At 50.5% G+C, this 13,342-nt stretch overlaps 1 protein-coding gene across 2 annotated transcripts in view; it reads left to right on the top strand.

Moving 5' to 3' along the window:
- LOC128684357 (bone morphogenetic protein 10-like) overlaps positions 1 to 13,342 on the top strand; it is a 488,158-nt gene that overhangs the window by 261,598 nt on the left and 213,218 nt on the right. The window lies entirely within an intron of this gene.

Raw genomic sequence — 13,342 nt, 5'->3', positions numbered from 1 at the left:
TCCCCGTGTATGTTAACCTCCAGACACCTCCCCGTGTATGTTAACCTCCAGACACCTCCCCGTGTATGTTAACCTCCAGACACCTCCCCGTGTGTGTTAACCTCCAGACACCTCCCCGTGTATGTTAACCTCCAGACACCTCCCCGTGTATGTTAACCTCCAGACACCTCCCCGTGTGTGTTAACCTCCAGACACCTCCCCGTGTATGTTAACCTCCAGACACCTCCCCATGTATGTTAACTTCCAGACACCTCCCCGTGTGTGTTAACCTCCAGACACCTCCCCGTGTGTGTTAACCTCCAGACACCTCCCCGTGTATGTTAACCTCCAGACACCTCCCCGTGTATGTTAACCTCCAGACACCTCCCCGTGTATGTTAACCTCCAGACACCTCCCCGTGTATGTTAACCTCCAGACACCTCCCCGTGTGTGTTAACCTCCAGACACCTCCCCGTGTGTGTTAACCTCCAGACACCTCCCCGTGTATGTTAACCTCCAGACACCTCCCCGTGTGTGTTAACCTCCAGATACCTCCCCGTGTGTGTTAACCTCCAGACACCTCCCCGTGTATGTTAACCTCCAGACACCTCCCCGTGTATGTTAACCTCCAGACACCTCCCCGTGTGTGTTAACCTCCAGACACCTCCCCGTGTGTGTTAACCTCCAGACACCTCCCCGTGTATGTTAACCTCCAGACACCTCCCCGTGTGTGTTAACCTCCAGACACCTCCCCGTGTATGTTAACCTCCAGACACCTCCCCGTGTGTGTTAACCTCCAGACACCTCCCCGTGTATGTTAACCTCCAGACACCTCCCCGTGTATGTTAACCTCCAGACACCTCCCCGTGTGTGTTAACCTCCAGACACCTCCCCGTGTATGTTAACCTCCAGACACCTCCCCGTGTATGTTAACCTCCAGACACCTCCCCGTGTGTGTTAACCTCCAGACACCTCCCCGTGTATGTTAACCTCCAGACACCTCCCCGTGTGTGTTAACCTCCAGACACCTCCCCGTGTGTGTTAACCTCCAGACACCTCCCCGTGTATGTTAACCTCCAGACACCTCCCCGTGTATGTTAACCTCCAGACACCTTCCCGTGTATGTTAACCTCCAGACACCTCCCCGTGTATGTTAACCTCCAGACACCTCCCCATGTATGTTAACCTCCAGACACCTCCCCGTGTGTGTTAACCTCCAGACACCTCCCCGTGTGTGTTAACCTCCAGACACCTCCCCGTGTATGTTAACCTCCAGACACCTCCCCGTGTATGTTAACCTCCAGACACCTCCCCGTGTGTGTTAACCTCCAGACACCTCCCCGTGTATGTTAACCTCCAGACACCTCCCCGTGTATGTTAACCTCCAGACACCTCCCCGTGTGTGTTAACCTCCAGACACCTCCCCGTGTATGTTAACCTCCAGACACCTCCCCGTGTGTGTTAACCTCCAGACACCTCCCCGTGTATGTTAACCTCCAGACACCTCCCCGTGTATGTTAACCTCCAGACACCTCCCCGTGTATGTTAACCTCCAGACACCTCCCCGTGTGTGTTAACCTCCAGACACCTCCCCGTGTATGTTAACCTCCAGACACCTCCCCGTGTGTGTTAACCTCCAGACACCTCCCCGTGTATGTTAACCTCCAGACACCTCCCCGTGTGTGTTAACCTCCAGACACCTCCCCGTGTATGTTAACCTCCAGACACCTCCCCGTGTATGTTAACCTCCAGACACCTCCCCGTGTGTGTTAACCTCCAGACACCTCCCCGTGTGTGTTAACCTCCAGACACCTCCCCGTGTGTGTTAACCTCCAGACACCTCCCCGTGTGTGTTAACCTCCAGACACCTCCCCGTGTGTGTTAACCTCCAGACACCTCCCCGTGTGTGTTAACCTCCAGAAACCTCCCCGTGTGTGTTAACCTCCAGACACCTCCCCGTGTGTGTTAACCTCCAGACACCTCCCCGTGTCTGTTAACCTTCAGATACCTCACGGCGTATGTTAACCTCCAGACACCTATCCGCGTATGTTAACCTCCAGACACCTCCTCGCGTATGTTAACCTCCAGACACCTCCTCGCATATGTTAACCTCCGGACACCATCTCGCGTACGTTAACCTCCAGACACCTCCCCGCGTATGTTAACCTCCAGATACCTCCCCGCGTATGTTAACCTCCAGATACCTCCCTGTGTATGTTAACCTCCAGATACCTCCCCGCGTATGTTAACCTCCAGACACCTTCCCGCGTATGTTAACCTCCAGACACCTCCCAGCGTATGTTAACCTCCAGACACCCCCCCCACGTACGTTAACCTCCAGACACCTCCCCACGTATGTTAACCATCAGACACCTCCCCGCGTGTGTTAACCTCCAGACACCTCCTCACGCATGTTAACCTCCAGACACCTCCCCACGTATGTTAACCTCCAGACACCTCCCCGCGTGTGTTAACCTCCAGACACGTCCCCACGTATGTTAACCTCCAGACACCTCCCGCGTGTGTTAACCTCCAGACACCTCCTCACGTATGTTAACCTCCAGACACGTCCCCACGTATGTTAACCTCCAGACACCTCCCCGCGTGTGTTAACCTCCAGACACCTCCTCACGTATGTTAACCTCTAGACACCTCCTCACGTATGTTAACCTCCAGACATCTCCTCACGTATGTTAACCTCCAGACACCTCCCCACGTATGTTAACCTCCAGGCACCTCCCCGCGTGTGTTAACCTCCAGACACCTCCTCACGTATGTTAACCTCCAGACACCTCGTCACGTATGTTAACCTCCAGACACCTCCTCACGTGTGTTAACCTCCAGACACCTCCCCGCGTGTGTTAACCTCCAGACACCTCCTCACGTATGTTAACCTCCAGACACCTCCTCACGTATGTTAACCTCCATACACCTCGTCATGTATGTTAACCTCTAGACACCTACCCATGTGTGTTAACGTCAAGACACCTCTCCCCGTGTGTTAACCTCCAGAAACCTCCTCACGTATGTTAACCTCCATACACCTCGTCATGTATGTTAACCTCTAGACACCTCCCCATGTGTGTTAACCTCCAGACACCTCCCCGCGTGTGTTAACCTCCAGAAACCTCCTCACGTATGTTAACCTCCATACACCTCGTCATGTATGTTAACCTCTAGACACCTCCCCATGTGTGTTAACCTCCAGACACCTCCCCGCGTGTGTTAACCTCCAGACACCTCCTCACGTATTGTTAACCTCCAGACACCTCCCCGCGTGTGTTAACCTCCAGACACCTCCTCACGTATGTTAACCTCCAAACACCTTCCCACGTATATTAACCTCCAGACACCTCCCCACGTATGTTAACCTCCAGACACCTCCACACGTATGTTAACCTCCAGACACCTCCTCACTTATGTTAACCTCCAGACACCTCCCCACCTGTGTTAACCTCCAGACACCTCCCCGCGCGTGTTAACCTCCAGACACCTCCTCACGTATGTTAACCTCCAGACACCTCCTCACGTATGTTAACCTCCGGACACCTCCCCACGTATGTTAACCTCCAGACACCTCCCCGTGTGTGTTAACCTCCAGACACCTCCTCACGTATGTTAACCTCCAGACACCTCCTCACATATCTTTACCTCCAGACACCTTCTCACGTATGTTAACCTCGAGACACCTCCTCACGTATCTTTACCTCCAGACACCTCCTCACGTATGTTAACCTCCAGACACCTCCCCACGTGTGTTAACCTCCAGACACCTCCCCACGTATGTTAACCTCCAGACACCTCCCCACGTATGTTAACCTCCAGACACCTCCCCACGTATGTTAACCTCCAGACACCTCCCCACGTATGTTATCCTCCAGACACCTCCCCACGTATTTTAACCTCCAAACACCTCCCCACGTATGTTAACCTCCAGACACCTCACGTATGTTAACCTCCAAACACGTCCCCACGTATGTTAACCTCCAGACACCTCCTCACGTATGTTAACCTCCAGACACCTCCTCACGTGTTTTAACCTCCAGACAGCTCCCCGAGTGTGTTAACCTCCAGACTCCTCCTCACGTATGTTGACCTCCGGACACATCCTCACATATGTTAACCTCCAGACACCTCCCCGCGTGTGTTTACATCCAGACACCTCGTCACGTATGTTAACCTCCAGACACCTCCCCACGTATGTTAACCTCCAGACACCTCCCCCCGTGTGTTAACCTCCAGAAACCTCCTCACATATGTTAACCTCCATACACCTCGTCATGTATGTTAACCTCTAGACACCTCCCCATGTGTGTTAACCTCCAGACACCTCCCCGCGTGTGTTAACCTCCAAACACCTCCTCACTTGTGTTAACCTCCAGACACCTCCTCACGTATGTTAACCTCCAGACACCTCCCCGCGTGTGTTAACCTCCAGACACCTACTCACTTATGTTAACCTCCAGACATCTCCTCACGTATGTTAACCTCCAGTCACCTCCCCACGTGTGTTAAACTCCAGACACCTCCCCGCGTGTGTTAACCTCCAGACACGTCCCCACGTATGTTAACCTCCAGACACCTCCCGCGTGTGTTAACCTCCAGACACCTCCTCACGTATGTTAACCTCCAGACACGTCCCCACGTATGTTAACCTCCAGACACCTCCCCGCGTGTGTTAACCTCCAGACACCTCCTCACGTATGTTAACCTCTAGACACCTCCTCACGTATGTTAACCTCCAGACATCTCCTCACGTATGTTAACCTCCAGACACCTCCCCACGTATGTTAACCTCCAGGCACCTCCCCGCGTGTGTTAACCTCCAGACACCTCCTCACGTATGTTAACCTCCAGACACCTCGTCACGTATGTTAACCTCCAGACACCTCCTCACGTGTGTTAACCTCCAGACACCTCCCCGCGTGTGTTAACCTCCAGACACCTCCTCACGTATGTTAACCTCCAGACACCTCCTCACGTATGTTAACCTCCATACACCTCGTCATGTATGTTAACCTCTAGACACCTACCCATGTGTGTTAACGTCAAGACACCTCTCCCCGTGTGTTAACCTCCAGAAACCTCCTCACGTATGTTAACCTCCATACACCTCGTCATGTATGTTAACCTCTAGACACCTCCCCATGTGTGTTAACCTCCAGACACCTCCCCGCGTGTGTTAACCTCCAGAAACCTCCTCACGTATGTTAACCTCCATACACCTCGTCATGTATGTTAACCTCTAGACACCTCCCCATGTGTGTTAACCTCCAGACACCTCCCCGCGTGTGTTAACCTCCAAACACCTCCTCACTTGTGTTAACCTCCAGACACCTCCTCACGTATTGTTAACCTCCAGACACCTCCCCGCGTGTGTTAACCTCCAGACACCTCCTCACGTATGTTAACCTCCAAACACCTTCCCACGTATATTAACCTCCAGACACCTCCCCACGTATGTTAACCTCCAGACACCTCCACACGTATGTTAACCTCCAGACACCTCCTCACTTATGTTAACCTCCAGACACCTCCCCACCTGTGTTAACCTCCAGACACCTCCCCGCGCGTGTTAACCTCCAGACACCTCCTCACGTATGTTAACCTCCAGACACCTCCTCACGTATGTTAACCTCCGGACACCTCCCCACGTATGTTAACCTCCAGACACCTCCCCGTGTGTGTTAACCTCCAGACACCTCCTCACGTATGTTAACCTCCAGACACCTCCTCACATATCTTTACCTCCAGACACCTTCTCACGTATGTTAACCTCGAGACACCTCCTCACGTATCTTTACCTCCAGACACCTCCTCACGTATGTTAACCTCCAGACACCTCCCCACGTGTGTTAACCTCCAGACACCTCCCCACGTATGTTAACCTCCAGACACCTCCCCACGTATGTTAACCTCCAGACACCTCCCCACGTATGTTAACCTCCAGACACCTCCCCACGTATGTTATCCTCCAGACACCTCCCCACGTATTTTAACCTCCAAACACCTCCCCACGTATGTTAACCTCCAGACACCTCACGTATGTTAACCTCCAAACACGTCCCCACGTATGTTAACCTCCAGACACCTCCTCACGTATGTTAACCTCCAGACACCTCCTCACGTGTTTTAACCTCCGGACAGCTCCCCGAGTGTGTTAACCTCCAGACTCCTCCTCACGTATGTTGACCTCCGGACACATCCTCACATATGTTAACCTCCAGACACCTCCCCGCGTGTGTTTACATCCAGACACCTCGTCACGTATGTTAACCTCCAGACACCTCCCCACGTATGTTAATCTCCAGACACCTCCCCCCGTGTGTTAACCTCCAGAAACCTCCTCACATATGTTAACCTCCATACACCTCGTCATGTATGTTAACCTCTAGACACCTCCCCATGTGTGTTAACCTCCAGACACCTCCCCGCGTGTGTTAACCTCCAAACACCTCCTCACTTGTGTTAACCTCCAGACACCTCCTCACGTATGTTAACCTCCAGACACCTCCCCGCGTGTGTTAACCTCCAGACACCTACTCACTTATGTTAACCTCCAGACATCTCCTCACGTATGTTAACCTCCAGTCACCTCCCCACGTGTGTTAAACTCCAGACACCTCCCCGCGTGTGTTAACCTCCAGACACCTCCTCACGTTTTTAACCTCCAGACACCTCCTCACGTATGTTAACCTCCAGACACCTCCCCGCGTTTGTTAACCTCCAGACACCTCCTCACGTATGTTAACCTCCAGACACCTCCTCACGTATGTTAACCTCCAGACACCTCCTCACGTATGTTAACCTCCAGACACCTCCTCACGTATGTTAACCTCCAGACACCTCCTCACGTATGTTAACCTCCAGACACCTCCCCACGTATGTTAACCTCCAGACACCTCCCTGCGTGTGTTAACCTACAGACACCTCCTCACGTATGTTAACCTCCAGACACCTCCTCACGTATGTTAACCTACAGACACCTCCTCACTTATGTTAACCTCCAGACACCTGCTCACGTATGTTAACCTCCAGACACATCCACATGTATGTTAACCTCCAGACACCTCCTCACGCATGTTAACCTCCAGACACCTCCCCAGGTGTGTTAACCTCCAGACACCTCACGTATGTTAACCTCCAGACACCTCCTCACGTATGTTAACCTCCAGACACTTCCTCACGTATGTTAACCTCCAGACGCCTCCTCACGTATGTTAGCCTCCAGACACCTCCTCACGTATGTCAACCTCCAGACACCTCCCCGCGTGTGTTAACCTACAGACACCTCCTCACGTATGTTAGCCTCCAGACACCTCCTCACGTATGTTAACCTCCAGACCCCTCCCCACGTATGTTAACCTCCAAACACCTCCCCGCGTGTGTTAACCTACAGACACCTCCTCACGCATGTTTACCTCCAGACACCTCTCCAGGTGTGTTAACCTCCAGACACCTCCCCGCGTGTGTTAACCTACAGACACCTCCTCACGTATGTTAGCCTCCAGACACCTCCTCACGTATGTTAACCTCCAGTCCCCTCCCCACGTATGTTAACCTCCAGACACCTCCCCGCGTGTGTTAACCTACAGACACCTCCTCACGCATGTTTACCTCCAGACACCTCTCCAGGTGTGTTAACCTCCAGACACCTCCCCGCGTGTGTTAACCTCCAGACACCTCCTCACGTATGTTAACCTCCAGACACTTCCTCACGTATGTTAACCTCCAGACGCCTCCTCACGTATGTTAGCCTCCAGACACCTCCTCACGTATGTTAACCTCCAGACACCTCCCCGCGTGTGTTAACCTACAGACACCTCCTCACGTATGTTAGCCTCCAGACACCTCCTCACGTATGTTAACCTCCAGACCCCTCCCCACGTATGTTAACCTCCAAACACCTCCCCGCGTGTGTTAACCTACAGACACCTCCTCACGCATGTTTACCTCCAGACACCTCTCCAGGTGTGTTAACCTCCAGACACCTCCCCGCGTGTGTTAACCTACAGACACCTCCTCACGTATGTTAGCCTCCAGACACCTCCTCACGTATGTTAACCTCCAGTCCCCTCCCCACGTATGTTAACCTCCAGACACCTCCCCGCGTGTGTTAACCTACAGACACCTCCTCACGCATGTTTACCTCCAGACACCTCTCCAGGTGTGTTAACCTCCAGACACCTCCCCGCGTGTGTTAACCTCCAGACACCTCCTCACGTATGTTAACCTCCAGACATCTCCCCACGTATGTTAACCTCCAGACACCTCCTCACGTTTTTAACCCCCAGACACCTCCTCACGTTTTTAACCTCCAGACACCTCCTCACGTATGTTAACCTCCAGACACCTCCCCACGTATGTTAACCTCCAGACACCTCCTCACGTTTTAACCTCCAGACACCTCCTCACGTATGTTAACCTCCAGACACCTCCTCACGTATGTTAACCTCCTGACACCTCCTCACGTATGTTAACCTCCAGACACCTCCTCACGTATGTTAACCTCCAGACACCTCCCCACGTATGTTAACCTCCAGACACCTCCTCACGTTTTTAACCTCCAGACACCTCCTCACGTATGTTAACCTCAAGACACCTCCCCACGTATGTTAACCTCCAGACACCTCCTCACGTTTTTAACCTCCAGACACCTCCTCACGTATGTTAACCTCCAGACTCCTCCTCACGTATGTTAACCTCCTGACACCTCCTCACGTATCTTAACCTCAAGGCGCCTCCTCACGTATGTTAACCTCCAGACACCTCCTCACGTAGGTACTGCTGAGTTGGTATGATCGGTACCCGAGTCTCGTTGAAGTCTCCTCTCACATGCCCTCCATGATGTTCAACACTGTTCTGTGTTGTGAACACTCTGATGTTCAACACTGTTCTGTGTTGTGAACACTCTGATGTTCAACACTGTTCTGTGTTGTGAACACTCTGATGTTCAACACACACACACTGCTTGTTCTCACTGTGGGAGCTCAACACACTGCTTGTTCTCACTGTGGGAGCTCCACACACTGCTTGTTCTCACTGTGGGAGCTCAACACACTGCTTGTTCTCACTGTGGGAGCTCCACACACTGCTTGTTCTCACTGTGGGAGCTCCACACACTGCTTGTTCTCACTGTGGGAGCTCCACACACTGCTTGTTCTCACTGTGGGAGCTCCACACACTGCTTGTTCTCACTGTGGGAGCTCCACACACTGCTTGTTCTCACTGTGGGAGCTCCACACACTGCTTGTTCTCACTGTGGGAGCTCCACACACTGCTTGTCCTAACTGTTGGAGCTCCACACACTGCTTCTTCTCACTGTGGGAGCTCCACACACTGCTTGTTCTCACTGTGGGAGCTCCACACACTGCTTGTTCTCACTGTGGGAGCTCCACACACTGCTTGTTCTCACTGTGGGAGCTCCACACACTGCTTGTTCTCACTGTGGGAGGTCCACACACTGCTTGTTCTCACTGTGGGAGGTCCACACACTGCTTGTTCTCACTGTGGGAGGTCCACACACTGCTTGTTCTCACTGTGGGAGGTCCACACACTGCTTGTTCTCACTGTGGGAGCTCCACGCACTGCTTGTTCTCACTGTGGGAGCTCCACACACTGCTTGTCCTAACTGTGGGAGCTCCACACACTGCTTGTTCTCACTGTGGGAGCTCAACACACTGCTTGTTCTCACTGTGGGAGCTCCACACACTGCTTGTTCTCACTGTGGGAGCTCCACACACTGCTTGTTCTCACTGTGGGAGCTCCACACACTGCTTGTTCTCACTGTAGGAGGTCCACACACTGCTTGTTCTCACTGTGGGAGCTCCACACACTGCTTGTTCTCACTGTGGGAGGTCCACACACTGCTTGTTCTCACTGTGGGAGGTCCACACACTGCTTGTTCTCACTGTGGGAGGTCCACACACTGCTTGTTCTCACTGTGGGAGCTGAACACACTGCTTGTTCTCACTGTGGGAGCTCCACACACTGCTTGTTCTCACTGTGGGAGCTCCACACACTGCTTGTTCTCACTGTTGGAGCTCCACACACTGCTTGTTCTCACTGTGGGAGCTCCACACACTGCTTGTTCTCACTGTGGGAGCTCCACACACTGCTTGTTCTCACTATGCGAGCTCCACGCACTGCTTGTTCTCACTGTGGGAGCTCAACACACTGCTTGTTCTCGCTGTGGGAGGTCCACACACTGCTTGTTCTCACTGTGCGAGGTCCACACACTGCTTGTTCTCACTGTGGGAGCTCCACACACTGCTTGTTCTCACTGTGGGAGCTCAACACACTGCTTGTTCTCACTGTGGGAGCTCCACACACTGCTTGTTCTCACTGTGGGAGCTCCACACACTGCTTGTCCTAACTGTGGGAGCTCCACACACTACTTTTTCTCTCTGTGGGAGGTCCACACACTGCTTGTTCTCACTGTGGGAGGTTCACACACTGCTTGTTCTCACTGTGGGAGGTCCACACACTGCTTGTTCTCACTGTGGGAGGTCCACACACTGCTTGTTCTCACTGTGGGAGGTCCACACACTGCTTGTTCTCACTGTGGGAGGTCCACACACTGCTTGTTCTCACTGTGGGAGGTCCACACACTGCTTGTTCTCACTGTGGGAGGTCCACACACTGCTTGTTCTCACTGTGGGAGGTCCACACACTGCTTGTTCTCACTGTGGGAGGTCCACACACTGCTTGTTCTCACTGTGGGAGCTCCACACACTTAACCATTTGAACAGATAACATACTCGCAGTAGATAATAGATAACAGATACTCGCAGTAGACAATAGATAACAGATACTCGCAGTAGATAATAGATAACAGATACTCGCAGTAGACAATAGATAACAGATACTCGCAGTAGACAATAGATAACATACTCGCAGTAGATAACACATACTCGTAGACAATAGATAACAGAGATACTCGCAGTAGACAATAGATAACAGATACTCGCAGTAGACAATAGATAACATACTCGCAGTAGATAACACATACTCGTAGACAATAGATAACAGAGATACTCGCAGTATACAATAGATAACAGATACTCGCAGTAGACAATAGATAACAGAGATACTCGCAGTAAATAGATAACAAATACTCGCAGTAGACAATAGAGATACTCGCAGTAGACAATAGATAACAGATACTCGCAGTAGACAATAGATAACAGATACTCGCAGTAGACAATAGATAACAGATACTCGCAGTAAATAGATAACAGATTCTCGCAGTAGATAATAGATAAAAGATACTCGCAGTAGACAATAGATAACAGATACTCGCAGTAGACAATAGATAACAGAGATACTCGCAGTAGACAATAGATAACAGAGATACTCGCAGTAGACATTAGATAACAGTTACTCGCAGTAGATAATAGATAACAGATACTCGCAGTACACAATAGATAACAGAGATACTCGCAGTAGATAATAGATAACAGATACTCGCAGTAGACAATAGATAACAGATACTCGCAGTAGACAATAGATAACAGAGATACTCGCAGTATACATTAGATAACATACTCGCAGTAGACATTAGATAACAGATACTCGCAGTAGATAATAGATAACAGATACTCGCAGTAGACAATAGATAACAGAGATACTCGCAGTAGATAATAGATAACAAATACTCGCAGTAGACAATAGATAACAGATTCTCGCAGTAGACAATAGATAACATACTCGCAGTAGACAATAGATAACAGATACTCGCAGTAGACAATAGATAAGAGAGATACACACACTTTTAAGTGTTTGTATCAGGGTGTATATACACCCAGAGATAAGCTTCAGGATATAAACAGTGAGAAAGTGTCTCACTGTATGTACTCGGAGAGTGTATATGTACGTAGATGCGTGCGTCTCAGGGATATACGACACAGAGTGCAACGGAAAAGTGAAGTAACAGCAACAACACACATGGCAAGAGGCAGTCTTGAGTTTCCCCAGTGCTCGGGCTTCTGCCCAAAGCTGGGGTGTGACTCCAAAAGGATCCTGTAGTATTTGCTGCCTTTGCACCTCCTGGCATCGTCTGCTGCTATGCAGCAGACGATGCCAGGATGAATCTACTGACCTACCATCAGGAATATACACTGAGAACTTATTCTTCACTGCATTTTAGGGATAAAAGCCTTTTAGACTCACTAAATGGTTATAACTATGACCATAATTATTAAAGAGGTCAAGGGGTAAGCCAGTGGAAAGCCTCCGTCATTTGACCAAAAGCCTCAACGGCGGGTCATCATCTAAGACCCGAGTCAGGAAACACTTGTCCTGTTTCCTGACGAACCTTACCTAACCAAACCTAAAGCCTTTGAGAGTTCAGAGAACTTATAGCAGTTGTGAGTCTATCTATAGTGGGTAAAACCTCTCTACTCTCTAGTGGGCGATAGTACTTTAAAACTGGCTCTTTATTCGTATACCTGGTGGGGAAAATTAATTATTCAAATAATTTTTAATCTCAGATATTTACCCAAACACCGAAATTCGATATGACTTTGAGGCTAACATGTAAGAATAAGCGTACGTAGTGTGGCTGGCTAAGCGCATTATTGTGTTCTTATATGGCTTACTGAACTCAGTTAGTTGCACCTTACGAAACCACGAACCAACAGGTCGTCTCCACCACCTGAAAACACGATTGGCCACAGCCATCTAGCAATTAATCGAGCGCCTAGCTGGTGTGGTCAACCACGAGCGCTTAGGATATCTGATTGCTCACAGGAGAGTTGGTTGACTGAGGCAGCAGTTACCTGTTTGGTGAGGCACTCAACCAACTCAGACCCTCTTAAGTGTATTGAAGCTGGTTCACATTATAATGTGTACACACATTTACAAACACACACACACACACACACACACTGAATGCAGAGGTCCTGTCAAACCCACATGGGGCCAAAACAAAGACAAGGAGCACACTAGGATAGAATGAGAGATTGGAAGACATTGAAGGAACTATGACATGTGCAGGGACCTTACCAGACACTTGTGGGGGCCAGGAACAGGTGAGCAGGAAGGACAAACCAATGAGCATAGGGGCCACAGCTAGGGAAGGGACTGAAGGAAGAAACACTTCACGGGAAGGAACTAAAACACCTCAGAGGATGCAATGGGAGTCACAGTGGGAGGTGGAAAGGGAGAGATCAGTTTTTGTCTATGGGCTCGACGAAGCTAAAGGGGAAACTTATGAGGAAAGAAAGCAGGAGGAGATAAAAACGATTGAAGATATCATGAAGGTGATAGGAGAGGGAGTCATGACCCAGGTGGCAAATTTTCGGAGAATCGGGTGGTTCACAAAGAAAAGGAATCGGCCTCTCAAAGTAATTTTCAAAGCAGA

Source organism: Cherax quadricarinatus, chromosome 2, assembly GCF_038502225.1.
Source record: "Cherax quadricarinatus isolate ZL_2023a chromosome 2, ASM3850222v1, whole genome shotgun sequence".
Taxonomy (NCBI): Eukaryota; Metazoa; Arthropoda; class Malacostraca; order Decapoda; family Parastacidae; genus Cherax; species Cherax quadricarinatus.
The sequence above is the reverse complement of the archived record's forward strand: the minus strand, read 5'-3'. Positions and strand labels throughout refer to the sequence as shown.